The 21388-nt window shown below is 45.3% G+C and overlaps 69 non-coding genes across 69 annotated transcripts; 23 read left to right on the plus strand and 46 right to left on the minus strand.

Moving 5' to 3' along the window:
* Window positions 1-317: 317 nt before the first annotated feature.
* On the minus strand, window positions 318-389 carry Trnaw-cca (transfer RNA tryptophan (anticodon CCA)). Its single transcript has one exon. It is a non-coding gene; the product is annotated as a tRNA-Trp (tRNA).
* A 118-nt stretch (window positions 390-507) lies between these two features.
* Trnaa-cgc (transfer RNA alanine (anticodon CGC)) lies at window positions 508-579 on the plus strand. The gene has a single exon. It is a non-coding gene; the product is annotated as a tRNA-Ala (tRNA).
* Window positions 580-853: 274 nt separating this feature from the next.
* Trnac-gca (transfer RNA cysteine (anticodon GCA)) lies at window positions 854-925 on the minus strand. Its single transcript has one exon. It is a non-coding gene; the product is annotated as a tRNA-Cys (tRNA).
* Window positions 926-1243: 318 nt separating this feature from the next.
* Trnaw-cca (transfer RNA tryptophan (anticodon CCA)) lies at window positions 1244-1315 on the minus strand. Its single transcript has one exon. It is a non-coding gene; the product is annotated as a tRNA-Trp (tRNA).
* A 118-nt stretch (window positions 1316-1433) lies between these two features.
* Trnaa-cgc (transfer RNA alanine (anticodon CGC)) lies at window positions 1434-1505 on the plus strand. The gene has a single exon. It is a non-coding gene; the product is annotated as a tRNA-Ala (tRNA).
* A 274-nt stretch (window positions 1506-1779) lies between these two features.
* Window positions 1780-1851, minus strand: Trnac-gca (transfer RNA cysteine (anticodon GCA)). Its single transcript has one exon. It is a non-coding gene; the product is annotated as a tRNA-Cys (tRNA).
* Window positions 1852-2169: 318 nt separating this feature from the next.
* On the minus strand, window positions 2170-2241 carry Trnaw-cca (transfer RNA tryptophan (anticodon CCA)). Its single transcript has one exon. It is a non-coding gene; the product is annotated as a tRNA-Trp (tRNA).
* A 118-nt stretch (window positions 2242-2359) lies between these two features.
* Window positions 2360-2431, plus strand: Trnaa-cgc (transfer RNA alanine (anticodon CGC)). Its single transcript has one exon. It is a non-coding gene; the product is annotated as a tRNA-Ala (tRNA).
* A 274-nt stretch (window positions 2432-2705) lies between these two features.
* Trnac-gca (transfer RNA cysteine (anticodon GCA)) lies at window positions 2706-2777 on the minus strand. The gene has a single exon. It is a non-coding gene; the product is annotated as a tRNA-Cys (tRNA).
* A 318-nt stretch (window positions 2778-3095) lies between these two features.
* Trnaw-cca (transfer RNA tryptophan (anticodon CCA)) lies at window positions 3096-3167 on the minus strand. Its single transcript has one exon. It is a non-coding gene; the product is annotated as a tRNA-Trp (tRNA).
* Window positions 3168-3285: 118 nt separating this feature from the next.
* Window positions 3286-3357, plus strand: Trnaa-cgc (transfer RNA alanine (anticodon CGC)). The gene has a single exon. It is a non-coding gene; the product is annotated as a tRNA-Ala (tRNA).
* Window positions 3358-3631: 274 nt separating this feature from the next.
* Window positions 3632-3703, minus strand: Trnac-gca (transfer RNA cysteine (anticodon GCA)). The gene has a single exon. It is a non-coding gene; the product is annotated as a tRNA-Cys (tRNA).
* Window positions 3704-4021: 318 nt separating this feature from the next.
* Window positions 4022-4093, minus strand: Trnaw-cca (transfer RNA tryptophan (anticodon CCA)). The gene has a single exon. It is a non-coding gene; the product is annotated as a tRNA-Trp (tRNA).
* A 118-nt stretch (window positions 4094-4211) lies between these two features.
* On the plus strand, window positions 4212-4283 carry Trnaa-cgc (transfer RNA alanine (anticodon CGC)). The gene has a single exon. It is a non-coding gene; the product is annotated as a tRNA-Ala (tRNA).
* A 274-nt stretch (window positions 4284-4557) lies between these two features.
* Trnac-gca (transfer RNA cysteine (anticodon GCA)) lies at window positions 4558-4629 on the minus strand. The gene has a single exon. It is a non-coding gene; the product is annotated as a tRNA-Cys (tRNA).
* A 318-nt stretch (window positions 4630-4947) lies between these two features.
* On the minus strand, window positions 4948-5019 carry Trnaw-cca (transfer RNA tryptophan (anticodon CCA)). Its single transcript has one exon. It is a non-coding gene; the product is annotated as a tRNA-Trp (tRNA).
* Window positions 5020-5137: 118 nt separating this feature from the next.
* Window positions 5138-5209, plus strand: Trnaa-cgc (transfer RNA alanine (anticodon CGC)). Its single transcript has one exon. It is a non-coding gene; the product is annotated as a tRNA-Ala (tRNA).
* Window positions 5210-5483: 274 nt separating this feature from the next.
* On the minus strand, window positions 5484-5555 carry Trnac-gca (transfer RNA cysteine (anticodon GCA)). The gene has a single exon. It is a non-coding gene; the product is annotated as a tRNA-Cys (tRNA).
* A 318-nt stretch (window positions 5556-5873) lies between these two features.
* On the minus strand, window positions 5874-5945 carry Trnaw-cca (transfer RNA tryptophan (anticodon CCA)). Its single transcript has one exon. It is a non-coding gene; the product is annotated as a tRNA-Trp (tRNA).
* Window positions 5946-6063: 118 nt separating this feature from the next.
* Window positions 6064-6135, plus strand: Trnaa-cgc (transfer RNA alanine (anticodon CGC)). The gene has a single exon. It is a non-coding gene; the product is annotated as a tRNA-Ala (tRNA).
* Window positions 6136-6409: 274 nt separating this feature from the next.
* Window positions 6410-6481, minus strand: Trnac-gca (transfer RNA cysteine (anticodon GCA)). The gene has a single exon. It is a non-coding gene; the product is annotated as a tRNA-Cys (tRNA).
* Window positions 6482-6799: 318 nt separating this feature from the next.
* Window positions 6800-6871, minus strand: Trnaw-cca (transfer RNA tryptophan (anticodon CCA)). Its single transcript has one exon. It is a non-coding gene; the product is annotated as a tRNA-Trp (tRNA).
* A 118-nt stretch (window positions 6872-6989) lies between these two features.
* Trnaa-cgc (transfer RNA alanine (anticodon CGC)) lies at window positions 6990-7061 on the plus strand. The gene has a single exon. It is a non-coding gene; the product is annotated as a tRNA-Ala (tRNA).
* A 274-nt stretch (window positions 7062-7335) lies between these two features.
* On the minus strand, window positions 7336-7407 carry Trnac-gca (transfer RNA cysteine (anticodon GCA)). The gene has a single exon. It is a non-coding gene; the product is annotated as a tRNA-Cys (tRNA).
* Window positions 7408-7725: 318 nt separating this feature from the next.
* Trnaw-cca (transfer RNA tryptophan (anticodon CCA)) lies at window positions 7726-7797 on the minus strand. The gene has a single exon. It is a non-coding gene; the product is annotated as a tRNA-Trp (tRNA).
* A 118-nt stretch (window positions 7798-7915) lies between these two features.
* On the plus strand, window positions 7916-7987 carry Trnaa-cgc (transfer RNA alanine (anticodon CGC)). The gene has a single exon. It is a non-coding gene; the product is annotated as a tRNA-Ala (tRNA).
* A 274-nt stretch (window positions 7988-8261) lies between these two features.
* Trnac-gca (transfer RNA cysteine (anticodon GCA)) lies at window positions 8262-8333 on the minus strand. Its single transcript has one exon. It is a non-coding gene; the product is annotated as a tRNA-Cys (tRNA).
* Window positions 8334-8651: 318 nt separating this feature from the next.
* Trnaw-cca (transfer RNA tryptophan (anticodon CCA)) lies at window positions 8652-8723 on the minus strand. Its single transcript has one exon. It is a non-coding gene; the product is annotated as a tRNA-Trp (tRNA).
* Window positions 8724-8841: 118 nt separating this feature from the next.
* On the plus strand, window positions 8842-8913 carry Trnaa-cgc (transfer RNA alanine (anticodon CGC)). Its single transcript has one exon. It is a non-coding gene; the product is annotated as a tRNA-Ala (tRNA).
* A 274-nt stretch (window positions 8914-9187) lies between these two features.
* Window positions 9188-9259, minus strand: Trnac-gca (transfer RNA cysteine (anticodon GCA)). The gene has a single exon. It is a non-coding gene; the product is annotated as a tRNA-Cys (tRNA).
* Window positions 9260-9577: 318 nt separating this feature from the next.
* Trnaw-cca (transfer RNA tryptophan (anticodon CCA)) lies at window positions 9578-9649 on the minus strand. The gene has a single exon. It is a non-coding gene; the product is annotated as a tRNA-Trp (tRNA).
* Window positions 9650-9767: 118 nt separating this feature from the next.
* Window positions 9768-9839, plus strand: Trnaa-cgc (transfer RNA alanine (anticodon CGC)). Its single transcript has one exon. It is a non-coding gene; the product is annotated as a tRNA-Ala (tRNA).
* A 274-nt stretch (window positions 9840-10113) lies between these two features.
* On the minus strand, window positions 10114-10185 carry Trnac-gca (transfer RNA cysteine (anticodon GCA)). The gene has a single exon. It is a non-coding gene; the product is annotated as a tRNA-Cys (tRNA).
* A 318-nt stretch (window positions 10186-10503) lies between these two features.
* On the minus strand, window positions 10504-10575 carry Trnaw-cca (transfer RNA tryptophan (anticodon CCA)). The gene has a single exon. It is a non-coding gene; the product is annotated as a tRNA-Trp (tRNA).
* Window positions 10576-10693: 118 nt separating this feature from the next.
* Window positions 10694-10765, plus strand: Trnaa-cgc (transfer RNA alanine (anticodon CGC)). The gene has a single exon. It is a non-coding gene; the product is annotated as a tRNA-Ala (tRNA).
* Window positions 10766-11039: 274 nt separating this feature from the next.
* Window positions 11040-11111, minus strand: Trnac-gca (transfer RNA cysteine (anticodon GCA)). The gene has a single exon. It is a non-coding gene; the product is annotated as a tRNA-Cys (tRNA).
* A 318-nt stretch (window positions 11112-11429) lies between these two features.
* Trnaw-cca (transfer RNA tryptophan (anticodon CCA)) lies at window positions 11430-11501 on the minus strand. Its single transcript has one exon. It is a non-coding gene; the product is annotated as a tRNA-Trp (tRNA).
* A 118-nt stretch (window positions 11502-11619) lies between these two features.
* On the plus strand, window positions 11620-11691 carry Trnaa-cgc (transfer RNA alanine (anticodon CGC)). Its single transcript has one exon. It is a non-coding gene; the product is annotated as a tRNA-Ala (tRNA).
* Window positions 11692-11965: 274 nt separating this feature from the next.
* Trnac-gca (transfer RNA cysteine (anticodon GCA)) lies at window positions 11966-12037 on the minus strand. The gene has a single exon. It is a non-coding gene; the product is annotated as a tRNA-Cys (tRNA).
* Window positions 12038-12355: 318 nt separating this feature from the next.
* On the minus strand, window positions 12356-12427 carry Trnaw-cca (transfer RNA tryptophan (anticodon CCA)). Its single transcript has one exon. It is a non-coding gene; the product is annotated as a tRNA-Trp (tRNA).
* A 118-nt stretch (window positions 12428-12545) lies between these two features.
* Trnaa-cgc (transfer RNA alanine (anticodon CGC)) lies at window positions 12546-12617 on the plus strand. The gene has a single exon. It is a non-coding gene; the product is annotated as a tRNA-Ala (tRNA).
* Window positions 12618-12891: 274 nt separating this feature from the next.
* Window positions 12892-12963, minus strand: Trnac-gca (transfer RNA cysteine (anticodon GCA)). The gene has a single exon. It is a non-coding gene; the product is annotated as a tRNA-Cys (tRNA).
* A 247-nt stretch (window positions 12964-13210) lies between these two features.
* Trnaw-cca (transfer RNA tryptophan (anticodon CCA)) lies at window positions 13211-13282 on the minus strand. The gene has a single exon. It is a non-coding gene; the product is annotated as a tRNA-Trp (tRNA).
* A 118-nt stretch (window positions 13283-13400) lies between these two features.
* Window positions 13401-13472, plus strand: Trnaa-cgc (transfer RNA alanine (anticodon CGC)). Its single transcript has one exon. It is a non-coding gene; the product is annotated as a tRNA-Ala (tRNA).
* Window positions 13473-13746: 274 nt separating this feature from the next.
* Window positions 13747-13818, minus strand: Trnac-gca (transfer RNA cysteine (anticodon GCA)). The gene has a single exon. It is a non-coding gene; the product is annotated as a tRNA-Cys (tRNA).
* A 318-nt stretch (window positions 13819-14136) lies between these two features.
* On the minus strand, window positions 14137-14208 carry Trnaw-cca (transfer RNA tryptophan (anticodon CCA)). The gene has a single exon. It is a non-coding gene; the product is annotated as a tRNA-Trp (tRNA).
* A 118-nt stretch (window positions 14209-14326) lies between these two features.
* Trnaa-cgc (transfer RNA alanine (anticodon CGC)) lies at window positions 14327-14398 on the plus strand. The gene has a single exon. It is a non-coding gene; the product is annotated as a tRNA-Ala (tRNA).
* A 274-nt stretch (window positions 14399-14672) lies between these two features.
* On the minus strand, window positions 14673-14744 carry Trnac-gca (transfer RNA cysteine (anticodon GCA)). The gene has a single exon. It is a non-coding gene; the product is annotated as a tRNA-Cys (tRNA).
* A 318-nt stretch (window positions 14745-15062) lies between these two features.
* On the minus strand, window positions 15063-15134 carry Trnaw-cca (transfer RNA tryptophan (anticodon CCA)). The gene has a single exon. It is a non-coding gene; the product is annotated as a tRNA-Trp (tRNA).
* Window positions 15135-15252: 118 nt separating this feature from the next.
* On the plus strand, window positions 15253-15324 carry Trnaa-cgc (transfer RNA alanine (anticodon CGC)). The gene has a single exon. It is a non-coding gene; the product is annotated as a tRNA-Ala (tRNA).
* Window positions 15325-15598: 274 nt separating this feature from the next.
* Trnac-gca (transfer RNA cysteine (anticodon GCA)) lies at window positions 15599-15670 on the minus strand. Its single transcript has one exon. It is a non-coding gene; the product is annotated as a tRNA-Cys (tRNA).
* A 318-nt stretch (window positions 15671-15988) lies between these two features.
* On the minus strand, window positions 15989-16060 carry Trnaw-cca (transfer RNA tryptophan (anticodon CCA)). The gene has a single exon. It is a non-coding gene; the product is annotated as a tRNA-Trp (tRNA).
* Window positions 16061-16178: 118 nt separating this feature from the next.
* Window positions 16179-16250, plus strand: Trnaa-cgc (transfer RNA alanine (anticodon CGC)). The gene has a single exon. It is a non-coding gene; the product is annotated as a tRNA-Ala (tRNA).
* Window positions 16251-16524: 274 nt separating this feature from the next.
* On the minus strand, window positions 16525-16596 carry Trnac-gca (transfer RNA cysteine (anticodon GCA)). The gene has a single exon. It is a non-coding gene; the product is annotated as a tRNA-Cys (tRNA).
* Window positions 16597-16843: 247 nt separating this feature from the next.
* Window positions 16844-16915, minus strand: Trnaw-cca (transfer RNA tryptophan (anticodon CCA)). The gene has a single exon. It is a non-coding gene; the product is annotated as a tRNA-Trp (tRNA).
* A 118-nt stretch (window positions 16916-17033) lies between these two features.
* Trnaa-cgc (transfer RNA alanine (anticodon CGC)) lies at window positions 17034-17105 on the plus strand. Its single transcript has one exon. It is a non-coding gene; the product is annotated as a tRNA-Ala (tRNA).
* Window positions 17106-17379: 274 nt separating this feature from the next.
* Trnac-gca (transfer RNA cysteine (anticodon GCA)) lies at window positions 17380-17451 on the minus strand. Its single transcript has one exon. It is a non-coding gene; the product is annotated as a tRNA-Cys (tRNA).
* A 318-nt stretch (window positions 17452-17769) lies between these two features.
* Window positions 17770-17841, minus strand: Trnaw-cca (transfer RNA tryptophan (anticodon CCA)). The gene has a single exon. It is a non-coding gene; the product is annotated as a tRNA-Trp (tRNA).
* A 118-nt stretch (window positions 17842-17959) lies between these two features.
* Trnaa-cgc (transfer RNA alanine (anticodon CGC)) lies at window positions 17960-18031 on the plus strand. The gene has a single exon. It is a non-coding gene; the product is annotated as a tRNA-Ala (tRNA).
* A 275-nt stretch (window positions 18032-18306) lies between these two features.
* Trnac-gca (transfer RNA cysteine (anticodon GCA)) lies at window positions 18307-18378 on the minus strand. Its single transcript has one exon. It is a non-coding gene; the product is annotated as a tRNA-Cys (tRNA).
* Window positions 18379-18696: 318 nt separating this feature from the next.
* Trnaw-cca (transfer RNA tryptophan (anticodon CCA)) lies at window positions 18697-18768 on the minus strand. The gene has a single exon. It is a non-coding gene; the product is annotated as a tRNA-Trp (tRNA).
* Window positions 18769-18886: 118 nt separating this feature from the next.
* Trnaa-cgc (transfer RNA alanine (anticodon CGC)) lies at window positions 18887-18958 on the plus strand. The gene has a single exon. It is a non-coding gene; the product is annotated as a tRNA-Ala (tRNA).
* A 274-nt stretch (window positions 18959-19232) lies between these two features.
* On the minus strand, window positions 19233-19304 carry Trnac-gca (transfer RNA cysteine (anticodon GCA)). The gene has a single exon. It is a non-coding gene; the product is annotated as a tRNA-Cys (tRNA).
* A 318-nt stretch (window positions 19305-19622) lies between these two features.
* Trnaw-cca (transfer RNA tryptophan (anticodon CCA)) lies at window positions 19623-19694 on the minus strand. The gene has a single exon. It is a non-coding gene; the product is annotated as a tRNA-Trp (tRNA).
* A 118-nt stretch (window positions 19695-19812) lies between these two features.
* On the plus strand, window positions 19813-19884 carry Trnaa-cgc (transfer RNA alanine (anticodon CGC)). Its single transcript has one exon. It is a non-coding gene; the product is annotated as a tRNA-Ala (tRNA).
* Window positions 19885-20158: 274 nt separating this feature from the next.
* Trnac-gca (transfer RNA cysteine (anticodon GCA)) lies at window positions 20159-20230 on the minus strand. The gene has a single exon. It is a non-coding gene; the product is annotated as a tRNA-Cys (tRNA).
* Window positions 20231-20548: 318 nt separating this feature from the next.
* Window positions 20549-20620, minus strand: Trnaw-cca (transfer RNA tryptophan (anticodon CCA)). Its single transcript has one exon. It is a non-coding gene; the product is annotated as a tRNA-Trp (tRNA).
* Window positions 20621-20738: 118 nt separating this feature from the next.
* Trnaa-cgc (transfer RNA alanine (anticodon CGC)) lies at window positions 20739-20810 on the plus strand. The gene has a single exon. It is a non-coding gene; the product is annotated as a tRNA-Ala (tRNA).
* A 274-nt stretch (window positions 20811-21084) lies between these two features.
* Trnac-gca (transfer RNA cysteine (anticodon GCA)) lies at window positions 21085-21156 on the minus strand. The gene has a single exon. It is a non-coding gene; the product is annotated as a tRNA-Cys (tRNA).
* Between the last annotated feature and the right edge of the window lie 232 nt (window positions 21157-21388).

Genomic DNA, 21388 nt, shown 5'->3' on the forward strand with positions numbered 1-21388 from the left:
TTCACGATCTTCCTATTCCCATAACTTAACGAAAAATATTACACTCTGCCTGGCTAAAGACGTCTAATCGAGCTAAATATCGTGTAATCATTATCTCTCAGTTATATATTAGCGTTAAACGATATAAATATCAAAAATACTAGACACCTCGCGCCTGGAGAAAGTGCGAGTCGGCGCCTTCACCTTAATGTCAGAATGCGAAAATTGCACTAGTAGCTTTTTTCAAGCAAGTTCTGTTCGTCCATTCTTTGTAATCGTTTGGTATCTGATTAAACTGACATACTCGCCTATGGCTTTCGTAAACGAAAATTTCATTGTGACCCCGACGTGATTTGAACACGCAACCTTCTGATCTGGAGTCAGACGCGCTACCGTTGCGCCACGGAGCCGACGCTGCTTAGGTCTTGTCATGAATAGGTTCCTCGAAAACTTACTGTACCGTTCAAACCTAAGAAATAATGACAGTAGTATCCAGGAGAGACTCGTCCCAGATGTACTTGCTCTGGCGGGGGTGTAACTCAGTGGTAGAGTGTCTGCTTCGCATGCAGAAAGTCCTGGGTTCAAATCCCAGCTCCTCCAATTTTTGTTTCTCCGTGCAGCAGTACATGAAAACTTTTGCCTATCACCATATTCTATAAAATTCATTGTACAAGATTCTTCCCCCAAGCAAGTGGATTTCGTACAGTTCGACCTCATGGCGGCAGGACGATGACCTGCAAGACCCTTGGCTGCGATCCTCCCATTGAAATGTTGCTCCAAAGCCTTCGGTATGGCGTGCGGAGTGCATCTCAAACATGTATTTGCAACTCACCGCGACAATCGTCTTTTGTTTTTTCGAGATACTGAAAAATCAAGCGGGCACCCGGGATTGAACCGGGGACCTCTCGATCTGCAGTCGAATGCTCTACGACTGAGCTATACCCCCTTTCACGATCTTCCTATTCCCATAACTTAACGAAAAATATTACACTCTGCCTGGCTAAAGACGTCTAATCGAGCAAAATATCGTGTAATCATTATCTCTCAGTTATATATTAGCGTTAAACGATATAAATATCAAAAATACTAGACACCTCGCGCCTGGAGAAAGTGCGAGTCGGCGCCTTCACCTTAATGTCAGAATGCGAAAATTGCACTAGTAGCTTTTTTCAAGCAAGTTCTGTTCGTCCGTTCTTTGTAATCGTTTGGTATCTGATTAAACTGACATACTCGCCTATGGCTTTCGTAAACGAAAATTTCATTGTGACCCCGACGTGATTTGAACACGCAACCTTCTGATCTGGAGTCAGACGCGCTACCGTTGCGCCACGGAGTCGACGCTGCTTAGGTCTTGTCATGAATAGGTTCCTCGAAAACTTACTGTACCGTTCAAACCTAAGAAATAATGACAGTAGTATCCAGGAGAGACTCGTCCCAGATGTACTTGCTCTGGCGGGGGTGTAACTCAGTGGTAGAGTGTCTGCTTCGCATGCAGAAAGTCCTGGGTTCAAATCCCAGCTCCTCCAATTTTTGTTTCTCCGTGCAGCAGTACATGAAAACTTTTGCCTATCACCATATTCTATAAAATTCAGTGTACAAGATTCTTCCCCCAAGCAAGTGGATTTCGTACAGTTCGACCTCATGGCGGCAGGACGATGACCTGCAAGACCCTTGGCTGCGATCCTCCCATTGAAATGTTGCTCCAAAGCCTTCGGTATGGCGTGCGGAGTGCATCTCAAACATGTATTTGCAACTCACCGCGACAATCGTCTTTTGTTTTTTCGAGATACTGAAAAATGAAGGGGGCACCCGGGATTGAACCGGGGACCTCTCGATCTGCAGTCGAATGCTCTACGACTGAGCTATACCCCCTTTCACGATCTTCCTATTCCCATAACTTAACGAAAAATATTACACTCTGCCTGGCTAAAGACGTCTAATCGAGCAAAATATCGTGTAATCATTATCTCTCAGTTATATATTAGCGTTAAACGATATAAATATCAAAAATACTAGACACCTCGCGCCTGGAGAAAGTGCGAGTCGGCGCCTTCACCTTAATGTCAGAATGCGAAAATTGCACTAGTAGCTTTTTTCAAGCAAGTTCTGTTCGTCCGTTCTTTGTAATCGTTTGGTATCTGATTAAACTGACATACTCGCCTATGGCTTTCGTAAACGAAAATTTCATTGTGACCCCGACGTGATTTGAACACGCAACCTTCTGATCTGGAGTCAGACGCGCTACCGTTGCGCCACGGAGTCGACGCTGCTTAGGTCTTGTCATGAATAGGTTCCTCGAAAACTTACTGTACCGTTCAAACCTAAGAAATAATGACAGTAGTATCCAGGAGAGACTCGTCCCAGATGTACTTGCACTGGCGGGGGTGTAACTCAGTGGTAGAGTGTCTGCTTCGCATGCAGAATGTCCTGGGTTCAAATCCCAGCTCCTCCAATTTTTGTTTCTCCGTGCAGCAGTACATGAAAACTTTTGCCTATCACCATATTCTATAAAATTCAGTGTACAAGATTCTTCCCCCAAGCAAGTGGATTTCGTACAGTTCGACCTCATGGCGGCAGGACGATGACCTGCAAGACCCTTGGCTGCGATCCTCCCATTGAAATGTTGCTGCAAAGCCTTCGGTATGGCGTGCGGAGTGCATCTCAAACATGTATTTGCAACTCACCGCGACAATCGTCTTTTGTTTTTTCGAGATACTGAAAAATGAAGGGGGCACCCGGGATTGAACCGGGGACCTCTCGATCTGCAGTCGAATGCTCTACGACTGAGCTATACCCCCTTTCACGATCTTCCTATTCCCATAACTTAACGAAAAATATTACACTCTGCCTGGCTAAAGACGTCTAATCGAGCAAAATATCGTGTAATCATTATCTCTCAGTTATATATTAGCGTTAAACGATATAAATATCAAAAATACTAGACACCTCGCGCCTGGAGAAAGTGCGAGTCGGCGCCTTCACCTTAATGTCAGAATGCGAAAATTGCACTAGTAGCTTTTTTCAAGCAAGTTCTGTTCGTCCGTTCTTTGTAATCGTTTGGTATCTGATTAAACTGACATACTCGCCTATGGCTTTCGTAAACGAAAATTTCATTGTGACCCCGACGTGATTTGAACACGCAACCTTCTGATCTGGAGTCAGACGCGCTACCGTTGCGCCACGGAGTCGACGCTGCTTAGGTCTTGTCATGAATAGGTTCCTCGAAAACTTACTGTACCGTTCAAACCTAAGAAATAATGACAGTAGTATCCAGGAGAGACTCGTCCCAGATGTACTTGCTCTGGCGGGGGTGTAACTCAGTGGTAGAGTGTCTGCTTCGCATGCAGAAAGTCCTGGGTTCAAATCCCAGCTCCTCCAATTTTTGTTTCTCCGTGCAGCAGTACATGAAAACTTTTGCCTATCACCATATTCTATAAAATTCAGTGTACAAGATTCTTCCCCCAAGCAAGTGGATTTCGTACAGTTCGACCTCATGGCGGCAGGACGATGACCTGCAAGACCCTTGGCTGCGATCCTCCCATTGAAATGTTGCTCCAAAGCCTTCGGTATGGCGTGCGGAGTGCATCTCAAACATGTATTTGCAACTCACCGCGACAATCGTCTTTTGTTTTTTCGAGATACTGAAAAATGAAGGGGGCACCCGGGATTGAACCGGGGACCTCTCGATCTGCAGTCGAATGCTCTACGACTGAGCTATACCCCCTTTCACGATCTTCCTATTCCCATAACTTAACGAAAAATATTACACTCTGCCTGGCTAAAGACGTCTAATCGAGCAAAATATCGTGTAATCATTATCTCTCAGTTATATATTAGCGTTAAACGATATAAATATCAAAAATACTAGACACCTCGCGCCTGGAGAAAGTGCGAGTCGGCGCCTTCACCTTAATGTCAGAATGCGAAAATTGCACTAGTAGCTTTTTTCAAGCAAGTTCTGTTCGTCCGTTCTTTGTAATCGTTTGGTATCTGATTAAACTGACATACTCGCCTATGGCTTTCGTAAACGAAAATTTCATTGTGACCCCGACGTGATTTGAACACGCAACCTTCTGATCTGGAGTCAGACGCGCTACCGTTGCGCCACGGAGTCGACGCTGCTTAGGTCTTATCATGAATAGGTTCCTCGAAAACTTACTGTACCGTTCAAACCTAAGAAATAATGACAGTAGTATCCAGGAGAGACTCGTCCCAGATGTACTTGCTCTGGCGGGGGTGTAACTCAGTGGTAGAGTGTCTGCTTCGCATGCAGAAAGTCCTGGGTTCAAATCCCAGCTCCTCCAATTTTTGTTTCTCCGTGCAGCAGTACATGAAAACTTTTGCCTATCACCATATTCTATAAAATTCAGTGTACAAGATTCTTCCCCCAAGCAAGTGGATTTCGTACAGATCGACCTCATGGCGGCAGGACGATGACCTGCAAGACCCTTGGCTGCGATCCTCCCATTGAAATGTTGCTCCAAAGCCTTCGGTATGGCGTGCGGAGTGCATCTCAAACATGTATTTGCAACTCACCGCGACAATCGTCTTTTGTTTTTTCGAGATACTGAAAAATGAAGGGGGCACCCGGGATTGAACCGGGGACCTCTCGATCTGCAGTCGAATGCTCTACGACTGAGCTATACCCCCTTTCACGATCTTCCTATTCCCATAACTTAACGAAAAATATTACACTCTGCCTGGCTAAAGACGTCTAATCGAGCAAAATATCGTGTAATCATTATCTCTCAGTTATATATTAGCGTTAAACGATATAAATATCAAAAATACTAGACACCTCGCGCCTGGAGAAAGTGCGAGTCGGCGCCTTCACCTTAATGTCAGAATGCGAAAATTGCACTAGTAGCTTTTTTCAAGCAAGTTCTGTTCGTCCGTTCTTTGTAATCGTTTGGTATCTGATTAAACTGACATACTCGCCTATGGCTTTCGTAAACGAAAATTTCATTGTGACCCCGACGTGATTTGAACACGCAACCTTCTGATCTGGAGTCAGACGCGCTACCGTTGCGCCACGGAGTCGACGCTGCTTAGGTCTTGTCATGAATAGGTTCCTCGAAAACTTACTGTACCGTTCAAACCTAAGAAATAATGACAGTAGTATCCAGGAGAGACTCGTCCCAGATGTACTTGCTCTGGCGGGGGTGTAACTCAGTGGTAGAGTGTCTGCTTCGCATGCAGAAAGTCCTGGGTTCAAATCCCAGCTCCTCCAATTTTTGTTTCTCCGTGCAGCAGTACATGAAAACTTTTGCCTATCACCATATTCTATAAAATTCAGTGTACAAGATTCTTCCCCCAAGCAAGTGGATTTCGTACAGTTCGACCTCATGGCGGCAGGACGATGACCTGCAAGACCCTTGGCTGCGATCCTCCCATTGAAATGTTGCTCCAAAGCCTTCGGTATGGCGTGCGGAGTGCATCTCAAACATGTATTTGCAACTCACCGCGACAATCGTCTTTTGTTTTTTCGAGATACTGAAAAATGAAGGGGGCACCCGGGATTGAACCGGGGACCTCTCGATCTGCAGTCGAATGCTCTACGACTGAGCTATACCCCCTTTCACGATCTTCCTATTCCCATAACTTAACGAAAAATATTACACTCTGCCTGGCTAAAGACGTCTAATCGAGCAATATATCGTGTAATCATTATCTCTCAGTTATATATTAGCGTTAAACGATATAAATATCAAAAATACTAGACACCTCGCGCCTGGAGAAAGTGCGAGTCGGCGCCTTCACCTTAATGTCAGAATGCGAAAATTGCACTAGTAGCTTTTTTCAAGCAAGTTCTGTTCGTCCGTTCTTTGTAATCGTTTGGTATCTGATTAAACTGACATACTCGCCTATGGCTTTCGTAAACGAAAATTTCATTGTGACCCCGACGTGATTTGAACACGCAACCTTCTGATCTGGAGTCAGACGCGCTACCGTTGCGCCACGGAGTCGACGCTGCTTAGGTCTTGTCATGAATAGGTTCCTCGAAAACTTACTGTACCGTTCAAACCTAAGAAATAATGACAGTAGTACCCAGGAGAGACTCGTCCCAGATGTACTTGCTCTGGCGGGGGTGTAACTCAGTGGTAGAGTGTCTGCTTCGCATGCAGAAAGTCCTGGGTTCAAATCCCAGCTCCTCCAATTTTTGTTTCTCCGTGCAGCAGTACATGAAAACTTTTGCCTATCACCATATTCTATAAAATTCAGTGTACAAGATTCTTCCCCCAAGCAAGTGGATTTCGTACAGTTCGACCTCATGGCGGCAGGACGATGACCTGCAAGACCCTTGGCTGCGATCCTCCCATTGAAATGTTGCTCCAAAGCCTTCGGTATGGCGTGCGGAGTGCATCTCAAACATGTATTTGCAACTCACCGCGACAATCGTCTTTTGTTTTTTCGAGATACTGAAAAATGAAGGGGGCACCCGGGATTGAACCGGGGACCTCTCGATCTGCAGTCGAATGCTCTACGACTGAGCTATACCCCCTTTCACGATCTTCCTATTCCCATAACTTAACGAAAAATATTACACTCTGCCTGGCTAAAGACGTCTAATCGAGCAAAATATCGTGTAATCATTATCTCTCAGTTATATATTAGCGTTAAACGATATAAATATCAAAAATACTAGACACCTCGCGCCTGGAGAAAGTGCGAGTCGGCGCCTTCACCTTAATGTCAGAATGCGAAAATTGCACTAGTAGCTTTTTTCAAGCAAGTTCTGTTCGTCCGTTCTTTGTAATCGTTTGGTATCTGATTAAACTGACATACTCGCCTATGGCTTTCGTAAACGAAAATTTCATTGTGACCCCGACGTGATTTGAACACGCAACCTTCTGATCTGGAGTCAGACGCGCTACCGTTGCGCCACGGAGTCGACGCTGCTTAGGTCTTGTCATGAATAGGTTCCTCGAAAACTTACTGTACCGTTCAAACCTAAGAAATAATGACAGTAGTATCCAGGAGAGACTCGTCCCAGATGTACTTGCTCTGGCGGGGGTGTAACTCAGTGGTAGAGTGTCTGCTTCGCATGCAGAAAGTCCTGGGTTCAAATCCCAGCTCCTCCAATTTTTGTTTCTCCGTGCAGCAGTACATGAAAACTTTTGCCTATCACCATATTCTATAAAATTCAGTGTACAAGATTCTTCCCCCAAGCAAGTGGATTTCGTACAGTTCGACCTCATGGCGGCAGGACGATGACCTGCAAGACCCTTGGCTGCGATCCTCCCATTGAAATGTTGCTCCAAAGCCTTCGGTATGGCGTGCGGAGTGCATCTCAAACATGTATTTGCAACTCACCGCGACAATCGTCTTTTGTTTTTTCGAGATACTGAAAAATGAAGGGGGCACCCGGGATTGAACCGGGGACCTCTCGATCTGCAGTCGAATGCTCTACGACTGAGCTATACCCCCTTTCACGATCTTCCTATTCCCATAACTTAACGAAAAATATTACACTCTGCCTGGCTAAAGACGTCTAATCGAGCAAAATATCGTGTAATCATTATCTCTCAGTTATATATTAGCGTTAAACGATATAAATATCAAAAATACTAGACACCTCGCGCCTGGAGAAAGTGCGAGTCGGCGCCTTCACCTTAATGTCAGAATGCGAAAATTGCACTAGTAGCTTTTTTCAAGCAAGTTCTGTTCGTCCGTTCTTTGTAATCGTTTGGTATCTGATTAAACTGACATACTCGCCTATGGCTTTCGTAAACGAAAATTTCATTGTGACCCCGACGTGATTTGAACACGCAACCTTCTGATCTGGAGTCAGACGCGCTACCGTTGCGCCACGGAGTCGACGCTGCTTAGGTCTTGTCATGAATAGGTTCCTCGAAAACTTACTGTACCGTTCAAACCTAAGAAATAATGACAGTAGTATCCAGGAGAGACTCGTCCCAGATGTACTTGCTCTGGCGGGGGTGTAACTCAGTGGTAGAGTGTCTGCTTCGCATGCAGAAAGTCCTGGGTTCAAATCCCAGCTCCTCCAATTTTTGTTTCTCCGTGCAGCAGTACATGAAAACTTTTGCCTATCACCATATTCTATAAAATTCAGTGTACAAGATTCTTCCCCCAAGCAAGTGGATTTCGTACAGTTCGACCTCATGGCGGCAGGACGATGACCTGCAAGACCCTTGGCTGCGATCCTCCCATTGAAATGTTGCTCCAAAGCCTTCGGTATGGCGTGCGGAGTGCATCTCAAACATGTATTTGCAACTCACCGCGACAATCGTCTTTTGTTTTTTCGAGATACTGAAAAATGAAGGGGGCACCCGGGATTGAACCGGGGACCTCTCGATCTGCAGTCGAATGCTCTACGACTGAGCTATACCCCCTTTCACGATCTTCCTATTCCCATAACTTAACGAAAAATATTACACTCTGCCTGGCTAAAGACGTCTAATCGAGCAAAATATCGTGTAATCATTATCTCTCAGTTATATATTAGCGTTAAACGATATAAATATCAAAAATACTAGACACCTCGCGCCTGGAGAAAGTGCGAGTCGGCGCCTTCACCTTAATGTCAGAATGCGAAAATTGCACTAGTAGCTTTTTTCAAGCAAGTTCTGTTCGTCCGTTCTTTGTAATCGTTTGGTATCTGATTAAACTGACATACTCGCCTATGGCTTTCGTAAACGAAAATTTCATTGTGACCCCGACGTGATTTGAACACGCAACCTTCTGATCTGGAGTCAGACGCGCTACCGTTGCGCCACGGAGTCGACGCTGCTTAGGTCTTGTCATGAATAGGTTCCTCGAAAACTTACTGTACCGTTCAAACCTAAGAAATAATGACAGTAGTATCCAGGAGAGACTCGTCCCAGATGTACTTGCTCTGGCGGGGGTGTAACTCAGTGGTAGAGTGTCTGCTTCGCATGCAGAAAGTCCTGGGTTCAAATCCCAGCTCCTCCAATTTTTGTTTCTCCGTGCAGCAGTACATGAAAACTTTTGCCTATCACCATATTCTATAAAATTCAGTGTACAAGATTCTTCCCCCAAGCAAGTGGATTTCGTACAGTTCGACCTCATGGCGGCAGGACGATGACCTGCAAGACCCTTGGCTGCGATCCTCCCATTGAAATGTTGCTCCAAAGCCTTCGGTATGGCGTGCGGAGTGCATCTCAAACATGTATTTGCAACTCACCGCGACAATCGTCTTTTGTTTTTTCGAGATACTGAAAAATGAAGGGGGCACCCGGGATTGAACCGGGGACCTCTCGATCTGCAGTCGAATGCTCTACGACTGAGCTATACCCCCTTTCACGATCTTCCTATTCCCATAACTTAACGAAAAATATTACACTCTGCCTGGCTAAAGACGTCTAATCGAGCAAAATATCGTGTAATCATTATCTCTCAGTTATATATTAGCGTTAAACGATATAAATATCAAAAATACTAGACACCTCGCGCCTGGAGAAAGTGCGAGTCGGCGCCATCACCTTAATGTCAGAATGCGAAAATTGCACTAGTAGCTTTTTTCAAGCAAGTTCTGTTCGTCCGTTCTTTGTAATCGTTTGGTATCTGATTAAACTGACATACTCGCCTATGGCTTTCGTAAACGAAAATTTCATTGTGACCCCGACGTGATTTGAACACGCAACCTTTTGATCTGGAGTCAGACGCGCTACCGTTGCGCCACGGAGTCGACGCTGCTTAGGTCTTATCATGAATAGGTTCCTCGAAAACTTACTGTACCGTTCAAACCTAAGAAATAATGACAGTAGTATCCAGGAGAGACTCGTCCCAGATGTACTTGCTCTGGCGGGGGTGTAACTCAGTGGTAGAGTGTCTGCTTCGCATGCAGAAAGTCCTGGGTTCAAATCCCAGCTCCTCCAATTTTTGTTTCTCCGTGCAGCAGTACATGAAAACTTTTGCCTATCACCATATTCTATAAAATTCAGTGTACAAGATTCTTCCCCCAAGCAAGTGGATTTCGTACAGTTCGACCTCATGGCGGCAGGACGATGACCTGCAAGACCCTTGGCTGCGATCCTCCCATTGAAATGTTGCTCCAAAGCCTTCGGTATGGCGTGCGGAGTGCATCTCAAACATGTATTTGCAACTCACCGCGACAATCGTCTTTTGTTTTTTCGAGATACTGAAAAATGAAGGGGGCACCCGGGATTGAACCGGGGACCTCTCGATCTGCAGTCGAATGCTCTACGACTGAGCTATACCCCCTTTCACGATCTTCCTATTCCCATAACTTAACGAAAAATATTACACTCTGCCTGGCTAAAGACGTCTAATCGAGCAAAATATCGTGTAATCATTATCTCTCAGTTATATATTAGCGTTAAACGATATAAATATCAAAAATACTAGACACCTCGCGCCTGGAGAAAGTGCGAGTCGGCGCCTTCACCTTAATGTCAGAATGCGAAAATTGCACTAGTAGCTTTTTTCAAGCAAGTTCTGTTCGTCCGTTCTTTGTAATCGTTTGGTATCTGATTAAACTGACATACTCGCCTATGGCTTTCGTAAACGAAAATTTCATTGTGACCCCGACGTGATTTGAACACGCAACCTTCTGATCTGGAGTCAGACGCGCTACCGTTGCGCCACGGAGTCGACGCTGCTTAGGTCTTGTCATGAATAGGTTCCTCGAAAACTTACTGTACCGTTCAAACCTAAGAAATAATGACAGTAGTATCCAGGAGAGACTCGTCCCAGATGTACTTGCTCTGGCGGGGGTGTAACTCAGTGGTAGAGTGTCTGCTTCGCGTGCAGAAAGTCCTGGGTTCAAATCCCAGCTCCTCCAATTTTTGTTTCTCCGTGCAGCAGTACATGAAAACTTTTGCCTATCACCATATTCTATAAAATTCAGTGTACAAGATTCTTCCCCCAAGCAAGTGGATTTCGTACAGTTCGACCTCATGGCGGCAGGACGATGACCTGCAAGACCCTTGGCTGCGATCCTCCCATTGAAATGTTGCTCCAAAGCCTTCGGTATGGCGTGCGGAGTGCATCTCAAACATGTATTTGCAACTCACCGCGACAATCGTCTTTTGTTTTTTCGAGATACTGAAAAATGAAGGGGGCACCCGGGATTGAACCGGGGACCTCTCGATCTGCAGTCGAATGCTCTACGACTGAGCTATACCCCCTTTCACGATCTTCCTATTCCCATAACTTAACGAAAAATATTACACTCTGCCTGGCTAAAGACGTCTAATCGAGCAAAATATCGTGTAATCATTATCTCTCAGTTATATATTAGCGTTAAACGATATAAATATCAAAAATACTAGACACCTCGCGCCTGGAGAAAGTGCGAGTCGGCGCCTTCACCTTAATGTCAGAATGCGAAAATTGCACTACTAGCTTTTTTCAAGCAAGTTCTGTTCGTCCGTTCTTTGTAATCGTTTGGTATCTGATTAAACTGACATACTCGCCTATGGCTTTCGTAAACGAAAATTTCATTGTGACCCCGACGTGATTTGAACACGCAACCTTCTGATCTGGAGTCAGACGCGCTACCGTTGCGCCACGGAGTCGACGCTGCTTAGGTCTTGTCATGAATAGGTTCCTCGAAAACTTACTGTACCGTTCAAACCTAAGAAATAATGACAGTAGTATCCAGGAGAGACTCGTCCCAGATGTACTTGCTCTGGCGGGGGTGTAACTCAGTGGTAGAGTGTCTGCTTCGCATGCAGAAAGTCCTGGGTTCAAATCCCAGCTCCTCCAATTTTTGTTTCTCCGTGCAGCAGTACATGAAAACTTTTGCCTATCACCATATTCTATAAAATTCAGTGTACAAGATTCTTCCCCCAAGCAAGTGGATTTCGTACAGTTCGACCTCATGGCGGCAGGACGATGACCTGCAAGACCCTTGGCTGCGATCCTCCCATTGAAATGTTGCTCCAAAGCCTTCGGTATGGCGTGCGGAGTGCATCTCAAACATGTATTTGCAACTCACCGCGACAATCGTCTTTTGTTTTTTCGAGATACTGAAAAATGAAGGGGGCACCCGGGATTGAACCGGGGACCTCTCGATCTGCAGTCGAATGCTCTACGACTGAGCTATACCCCCTTTCACGATCTTCCTATTCCCATAACTTAACGAAAAATATTACACTCTGCCTGGCTAAAGACGTCTAATCGAGCAAAATATCGTGTAATCATTATCTCTCAGTTATATATTAGCGTTAAACGATATAAATATCAAAAATACTAGACACCTCGCGCCTGGAGAAAGTGCGAGTCGGCGCCTTCACCTTAATGTCAGAATGCGAAAATTGCACTAGTAGCTTTTTTCAAGCAAGTTCTGTTCGTCCGTTCTTTGTAATCGTTTGGTATCTGATTAAACTGACATACTCGCCTACGGCTTTCGTAAACGAAAATTTCATTGTGACCCCGACGTGATTTGAACACGCAACCTTCTGATCTGGAGTCAGACGCGCTACCGTTGCGCCACGGAGTCGACGCTGCTTAGGTCTTGTCATGAATAGGTTCCTCGAAAACTTACTGTACCGTTCAAACGTAAGAAATAATGACAGTAGTATCCAGGAGAGACTCGTCCCAGATGTACTTGCTCTGGCGGGGGTGTAACTCAGTGGTAGAGTGTCTGCTTCGCATGCAGAAAGTCCTGGGTTCAAATCCCAGCTCCTCCAATTTTTGTTTCTCCGTGCAGCAGTACATGAAAACTTTTGCCTATCACCATATTCTATAAAATTCAGTGTACAAGATTCTTCCCCCAAGCAAGTGGATTTCGTACAGTTCGACCTCATGGCGGCAGGACGATGACCTGCAAGACCCTTGGCTGCGATCCTCCCATTGAAATGTTGCTCCAAAGCCTTCGGTATGGCGTGCGGAGTGCATCTCAAACATGTATTTGCAACTCACCGCGACAATCGTCTTTTGTTTTTTCGAGATACTGAAAAATGAAGGGGGCACCCGGGATTGAACCGGGGACCTCTCGATCTGCAGTCGAATGCTCTACGACTGAGCTATACCCCCTTTCACGATCTTCCTATTCCCATAACTTAACGAAAAATATTACACTCTGCCTGGCTAAAGACGTCTAATCGAGCAAAATATCGTGTAATCATTATCTCTCAGTTATATATTAGCGTTAAACGATATAAATATCAAAAATACTAGACACCTCGCGCCTGGAGAAAGTGCGAGTCGGCGCCTTCACCTTAATGTCAGAATGCGAAAATTGCACTAGTAGCTTTTTTCAAGCAAGTTCTGTTCGTCATTGTGACCCCGACGTGATTTGAACACGCAACCTTCTGATCTGGAGTCAGACGCGCTACCGTTGCGCCACGGAGTCGACGCTGCTTAGGTCTTGTCATGAATAGGTTCCTCGAAAACTTACTGTACCGTTCAAACCTAAGAAATAATGACAGTAGTATCCAGGAGAGACTCGTCCCAGATGTACTTGCTCTGGCGGGGGTGTAACTCAGTGGTAGAGTGTCTGCTTCGCATGCAGAAAGTCCTGGGTTCAAATCCCAGCTCCTCCAATTTTTGTTTCTCCGTGCAGCAGTACATGAAAACTTTTGCCTATCACCATATTCTATAAAATTCAGTGTACAAGATTCTTCCCCCAAGCAAGTGGATTTCGTACAGTTCGACCTCATGGCGGCAGGACGATGACCTGCAAGACCCTTGGCTGCGATCCTCCCATTGAAATGTTGCTCCAAAGCCTTCGGTATGGCGTGCGGAGTGCATCTCAAACATGTATTTGCAACTCACCGCGACAATCGTCTTTTGTTTTTTCGAGATACTGAAAAATGAAGGGGGCACCCGGGATTGAACCGGGGACCTCTCGATCTGCAGTCGAATGCTCTACGACTGAGCTATACCCCCTTTCACGATCTTCCTATTCCCATAACTTAACGAAAAATATTACACTCTGCCTGGCTAAAGACGTCTAATCGAGCAAAATATCGTGTAATCATTATCTCTCAGTTATATATTAGCGTTAAACGATATAAATATCAAAAATACTAGACACCTCGCGCCTGGAGAAAGTGCGAGTCGGCGCCTTCACCTTAATGTCAGAATGCGAAAATTGCACTAGTAGCTTTTTTCAAGCAAGTTCTGTTCGTCCGTTCTTTGTAATCGTTTGGTATCTGATTAAACTGACATACTCGCCTATGGCTTTCGTAAACGAAAATTTCATTGTGACCCCGACGTGATTTGAACACGCAACCTTCTGATCTGGAGTCAGACGCGCTACCGTTGCGCCACGGAGTCGACGCTGCTTAGGTCTTGTCATGAATAGGTTCCTCGAAAACTTACTGTACCGTTCAAACCTAAGAAATAATGACAGTAGTATCCAGGAGAGACTCGTCCCAGATGTACTTGCTCTGGCGGGGGTGTAACTCAGTGGTAGAGTGTCTGCTTCGCGTGCAGAAAGTCCTGGGTTCAAATCCCAGCTCCTCCAATTTTTGTTTCTCCGTGCAGCAGTACATGAAAACTTTTGCCTATCACCATATTCTATAAAATTCAGTGTACAAGATTCTTCCCCCAAGCAAGTGGATTTCGTACAGTTCGACCTCATGGCGGCAGGACGATGACCTGCAAGACCCTTGGCTGCGATCCTCCCATTGAAATGTTGCTCCAAAGCCTTCGGTATGGCGTGCGGAGTGCATCTCAAACATGTATTTGCAACTCACCGCGACAATCGTCTTTTGTTTTTTCGAGATACTGAAAAATGAAGGGGGCACCCGGGATTGAACCGGGGACCTCTCGATCTGCAGTCGAATGCTCTACGACTGAGCTATACCCCCTTTCACGATCTTCCTATTCCCATAACTTAACGAAAAATATTACACTCTGCCTGGCTAAAGACGTCTAATCGAGCAAAATATCGTGTAATCATTATCTCTCAGTTATATATTAGCGTTAAACGATATAAATATCAAAAATACTAGACACCTCGCGCCTGGAGAAAGTGCGAGTCGGCGCCTTCACCTTAATGTCAGAATGCGAAAATTGCACTAGTAGCTTTTTTCAAGCAAGTTCTGTTCGTCCGTTCTTTGTAATCGTTTGGTATCTGATTAAACTGACATACTCGCCTATGGCTTTCGTAAACGAAAATTTAATTGTGACCCCGACGTGATTTGAACACGCAACCTTCTGATCTGGAGTCAGACGCGCTACCGTTGCGCCACGGAGTCGACGCTGCTTAGGTCTTGTCATGAATAGGTTCCTCGAAAACTTACTGTACCGTTCAAACCTAAGAAATAATGACAGTAGTATCCAGGAGAGACTCGTCCCAGATGTACTTGCTCTGGCGGGGGTGTAACTCAGTGGTAGAGTGTCTGCTTCGCATGCAGAAAGTCCTGGGTTCAAATCCCAGCTCCTCCAATTTTTGTTTCTCCGTGCAGCAGTACATGAAAACTTTTGCCTATCACCATATTCTATAAAATTCAGTGTACAAGATTCTTCCCCCAAGCAAGTGGATTTCGTACAGTTCGACCTCATGGCGGCAGGACGATGACCTGCAAGACCCTTGGCTGCGATCCTCCCATTGAAATGTTGCTCCAAAGCCTTCGGTATGGCGTGCGGAGTGCATCTCAAACATGTATTTGCAACTCACCGCGACAATCGTCTTTTGTTTTTTCGAGATACTGAAAAATGAAGGGGGCACCCGGGATTGAACCGGGGACCTCTCGATCTGCAGTCGAATGCTCTACGACTGAGCTATACCCCCTTTCACGATCTTCCTATTCCCATAACTTAACGAAAAATATTACACTCTGCCTGGCTAAAGACGTCTAATCGAGCAAAATATCGTGTAATCATTATCTCTCAGTTATATATTAGCGTTAAACGATATAAATATCAAAAATACTAGACACCTCGCGCCTGGAGAAAGTGCGAGTCGGCGCCTTCACCTTAATGTCAGAATGCGAAAATTGCACTAGTAGCTTTTTTCAAGCAAGTTCTGTTCGTCCGTTCTTTGTAATCGTTTGGTATCTGATTAAACTGACATACTCGCCTATGGCTTTCGTAAACGAAAATTTCATTGTGACCCCGACGTGATTTGAACACGCAACCTTCTGATCTGGAGTCAGACGCGCTACCGTTGCGCCACGGAGTCGACGCTGCTTAGGTCTTGTCATGAATAGGTTCCTCGAAAACTTACTGTACCGTTCAAACGTAAGAAATAATGACAGTAGTATCCAGGAGAGACTCGTCCCAGATGTACTTGCTCTGGCGGGGGTGTAACTCAGTGGTAGAGTGTCTGCTTCGCATGCAGAAAGTCCTGGGTTCAAATCCCAGCTCCTCCAATTTTTGTTTCTCCGTGCAGCAGTACATGAAAACTTTTGCCTATCACCATATTCTATAAAATTCAGTGTACAAGATTCTTCCCCCAAGCAAGTGGATTTCGTACAGTTCGACCTCATGGCGGCAGGACGATGACCTGCAAGACCCTTGGCTGCGATCCTCCCATTGAAATGTTGCTCCAAAGCCTTCGGTATGGCGTGCGGAGTGCATCTCAAACATGTATTTGCAACTCACCGCGACAATCGTCTTTTGTTTTTTCGAGATACTGAAAAATGAAGGGGGCACCCGGGATTGAACCGGGGACCTCTCGATCTGCAGTCGAATGCTCTACGACTGAGCTATACCCCCTTTCACGATCTTCCTATTCCCATAACTTAACGAAAAATATTACACTCTGCCTGGCTAAAGACGTCTAATCGAGCAAAATATCGTGTAATCATTATCTCTCAGTTATATATTAGCGTTAAACGATATAAATATCAAAAATACTAGACACCTCGCGCCTGGAGAAAGTGCGAGTCGGCACCTTCACCTTAATGTCAGAATGCGAAAATTGCACTAGTAGCTTTTTTCAAGCAAGTTCTGTTCGTCATTGTGACCCCGACGTGATTTGAACACGCAACCTTCTGATCTGGAGTCAGACGCGCTACCGTTGCGCCACGGAGTCGACGCTGCTTAGGTCTTGTCATGAATAGGTTCCTCGAAAACTTACTGTACCGTTCAAACCTAAGAAATAATGACAGTAGTATCCAGGAGAGACTCGTCCCAGATGTACTTGCTCTGGCGGGGGTGTAACTCAGTGGTAGAGTGTCTGCTTCGCATGCAGAAAGTCCTGGGTTCAAATCCCAGCTCCTCCAATTTTTGTTTCTCCGTGCAGCAGTACATGAAAACTTTTGCCTATCACCATATTCTATAAAATTCAGTGTACAAGATTCTTCCCCCAAGCAAGTGGATTTCGTACAGTTCGACCTCATGGCGGCAGGACGATGACCTGCAAGACCCTTGGCTGCGATCCTCCCATTGAAATGTTGCTCCAAAGCCTTCGGTATGGCGTGCGGAGTGCATCTCAAACATGTATTTGCAACTCACCGCGACAATCGTCTTTTGTTTTTTCGAGATACTGAAAAATGAAGGGGGCACCCGGGATTGAACCGGGGACCTCTCGATCTGCAGTCGAATGCTCTACGACTGAGCTATACCCCCTTTCACGATCTTCCTATTCCCATAACTTAACGAAAAATATTACACTCTGCCTGGCTAAAGACGTCTAATCGAGCAAAATATCGTGTAATCATTATCTCTCAGTTATATATTAACGTTAAACGATATAAATATCAAAAATACTAGACACCTCGCGCCTGGAGAAAGTGCGAGTCGGCGCCTTCACCTTAATGTCAGAATGCGAAAATTGCACTAGTAGCTTTTTTCAAGCAAGTTCTGTTCGTCCGTTCTTTGTAATCGTTTGGTATCTGATTAAACTGACATACTCGCCTATGGCTTTCGTAAACGAAAATTTCATTGTGACCCCGACGTGATTTGAACACGCAACCTTCTGATCTGGAGTCAGACGCGCTACCGTTGCGCCACGGAGTCGACGCTGCTTAGGTCTTGTCATGAATAGGTTCCTCGAAAACTTACTGTACCGTTCAAACCTAAGAAATAATGACAGTAGTATCCAGGAGAGACTCGTCCCAGATGTACTTGTTCTGGCGGGGGTGTAACTCAGTGGTAGAGTGTCTGCTTCGCATGCAGAAAGTCCTGGGTTCAAATCCCAGCTCCTCCAATTTTTGTTTCTCCGTGCAGCAGTACATGAAAACTTTTGCCTATCACCATATTCTATAAAATTCAGTGTACAAGATTCTTCCCCCAAGCAAGTGGATTTCGTACAGTTCGACCTCATGGCGGCAGGACGATGACCTGCAAGACCCTTGGCTGCGATCCTCCCATTGAAATGTTGCTCCAAAGCCTTCGGTATGGCGTGCGGAGTGCATCTCAAACATGTATTTGCAACTCACCGCGACAATCGTCTTTTGTTTTTTCGAGATACTGAAAAAATGAAGGGGGCACCCGGGATTGAACCGGGGACCTCTCGATCTGCAGTCGAATGCTCTACGACTGAGCTATACCCCCTTTCACGATCTTCCTATTCCCATAACTTAACGAAAAATATTACACTCTGCCTGGCTAAAGACGTCTAATCGAGCAAAATATCGTGTAATCATTATCTCTCAGTTATATATTAGCGTTAAACGATATAAATATCAAAAATACTAGACACCTCGCGCCTGGAGAAAGTGCGAGTCGGCGCCTTCACCTTAATGTCAGAATGCGAAAATTGCACTAGTAGCTTTTTTCAAGCAAGTTCTGTTCGTCCGTTCTTTGTAATCGTTTGGTATCTGATTAAACTGACATACTCGCCTATGGCTTTCGTAAACGAAAATTTCATTGTGACCCCGACGTGATTTGAACACGCAACCTTCTGATCTGGAGTCAGACGCGCTACCGTTGCGCCACGGAGTCGACGGTGCTTAGGTCTTGTCATGAATAGGTTCCTCGAAAACTTACTGTACCGTTCAAACCTAAGAAATAATGACAGTAGTATCCAGGAGAGACTCGTCCCAGATGTACTTGCTCTGGCGGGGGTGTAACTCAGTGGTAGAGTGTCTGCTTCGCATGCAGAAAGTCCTGGGTTCAAATCCCAGCTCCTCCAATTTTTGTTTCTCCGTGCAGCAGTACATGAAAACTTTTGCCTATCACCATATTCTATAAAATTCAGTGTACAAGATTCTTCCCCCAAGCAAGTGGATTTCGTACAGTTCGACCTCATGGCGGCAGGACGATGACCTGCAAGACCCTTGGCTGCGATCCTCCCATTGAAATGTTGCTCCAAAGCCTTCGGTATGGCGTGCGGAGTGCATCTCAAACATGTATTTGCAACTCACCGCGACAATCGTCTTTTGTTTTTTCGAGATACTGAAAAATGAAGGGGGCACCCGCGATTGAACCGGGGACCTCTCGATCTGCAGTCGAATGCTCTACGACTGAGCTATACCCCCTTTCACGATCTTCCTATTCCCATAACTTAACGAAAAATATTACACTCTGCCTGGCTAAAGACGTCTAATCGAGCAAAATATCGTGTAATCATTATCTCTCAGTTATATATTAGCGTTAAACGATATAAATATCAAAAATACTAGACACCTCGCGCCTGGAGAAAGTGCGAGTCGGCGCCTTCACCTTAATGTCAGAATGCGAAAATTGCACTAGTAGCTTTTTTCAAGCAAGTTCTGTTCGTCCGTTCTTTGTAATCGTTTGGTATCTGATTAAACTGACATACTCGCCTATGGCTTTCGTAAACGAAAATTTCATTGTGACCCCGACGTGATTTGAACACGCAACCTTCTGATCTGGAGTCAGACGCGCTACCGTTGCGCCACGGAGTCGACGCTGCTTAGGTCTTGTCATGAATAGGTTCCTCGAAAACTTACTGTACCGTTCAAACCTAAGAAATAATGACAGTAGTATCCAGGAGAGACTCGTCCCAGATGTACTTGCTCTGGCGGGGGTGTAACTCAGTGGTAGAGTGTCTGCTTCGCATGCAGAAAGTCCTGGGTTCAAATCCCAGCTCCTCCAATTTTTGTTTCTCCGTGCAGCAGTACATGAAAACTTTTGCCTATCACCATATTCTATAAAATTCAGTGTACAAGATTCTTCCCCCAAGCAAGTGGATTTCGTACAGTTCGACCTCATGGCGGCAGGACGATGACCTGCAAGACCCTTGGCTGCGATCCTCCCATTGAAATGTTGCTCCAAAGCCTTCGGTATGGCGTGCGGAGTGCATCTCAAACATGTATTTGCAACTCACCGCGACAATCGTCTTTTGTTTTTTCGAGATACTGAAAAATGAAGGGGGCACCCGGGATTTAACCGGGGACCTCTCGATCTGCAGTCGAATGCTCTACGACTGAGCTATACCCCCTTTCACGATCTTCCTATTCCCATAACTTAACGAAAAATATTACACTCTGCCTGGCTAAAGACGTCTAATCGAGCAAAATATCGTGTAGTCATTATCTCTCAGTTATATATTAGCGTTAAACGATATAAATATCAAAAATACTAGACACCTCGCGCCTGGAGAAAGTGCGAGTCGGCGCCTTCACCTTAATGTCAGAATGCGAAAATTGCACTAGTAGCTTTTTTCAAGCAAGTTCTGTTCGTCCGTTCTTTGTAATCGTTTGGTATCTGATTAAACTGACATACTCGCCTATGGCTTTCGTAAACGAAAATTTCATTGTGACCCCGACGTGATTTGAACACGCAACCTTCTGATCTGGAGTCAGACGCGCTACCGTTGCGCCACGGAGTCGACGCTGCTTAGGTCTTGTCATGAATAGGTTCCTCGAAAACTTACTGTACCGTTCAAACGTAAGAAATAATGACAGTAGTATCCAGGAGAGACTCGTCCCAGATGTACTTGCTCTGGCGGGGGTGTAACTCAGTGGTAGAGTGTCTGCTTCGCATGCAGAAAGTCCTGGGTTCAAATCCCAGCTCCTCCAATTTTTGTTTCTCCGTGCAGCAGTACATGAAAACTTTTGCCTATCACCATATTCTATAAAATTCAGTGTACAAGATTCTTCCCCCAAGCAAGTGGATTTCGTACAGTTCGACCTCATGGCGGCAGGACGATGACCTGCAAGACCCTTGGCTGCGATCCTCCCATTGAAATGTTGCTCCAAAGCCTTCGGTATGGCGTGCGGAGTGCATCTCAAACATGTATTTGCAACTCACCGCGACAATCGTCTTTTGTTTTTTCGAGATACTGAAAAATGAAGGGGGCACCCGGGATTTAACCGGGGACCTCTCGATCTGCAGTCGAATGCTCTACGACTGAGCTATACCCCCTTTCACGATCTTCCTATTCCCATAACTTAACGAAAAATATTACACTCTGCCTGGCTAAAGACGTCTAATCGAGCAAAATATCGTGTAGTCATTATCTCTCAGTTATATATTAGCGTTAAACGATATAAATATCAAAAATACTAGACACCTCGCGCCTGGAGAAAGTGCGAGTCGGCGCCTTCACCTTAATGTCAGAATGCGAAAATTGCACTAGTAGCTTTTTTCAAGCAAG

The sequence above is a fragment of the Schistocerca cancellata genome, chromosome 3, assembly GCF_023864275.1.
Source record: "Schistocerca cancellata isolate TAMUIC-IGC-003103 chromosome 3, iqSchCanc2.1, whole genome shotgun sequence".
NCBI lineage: Eukaryota > Metazoa > Arthropoda > Insecta > Orthoptera > Acrididae > Schistocerca > Schistocerca cancellata.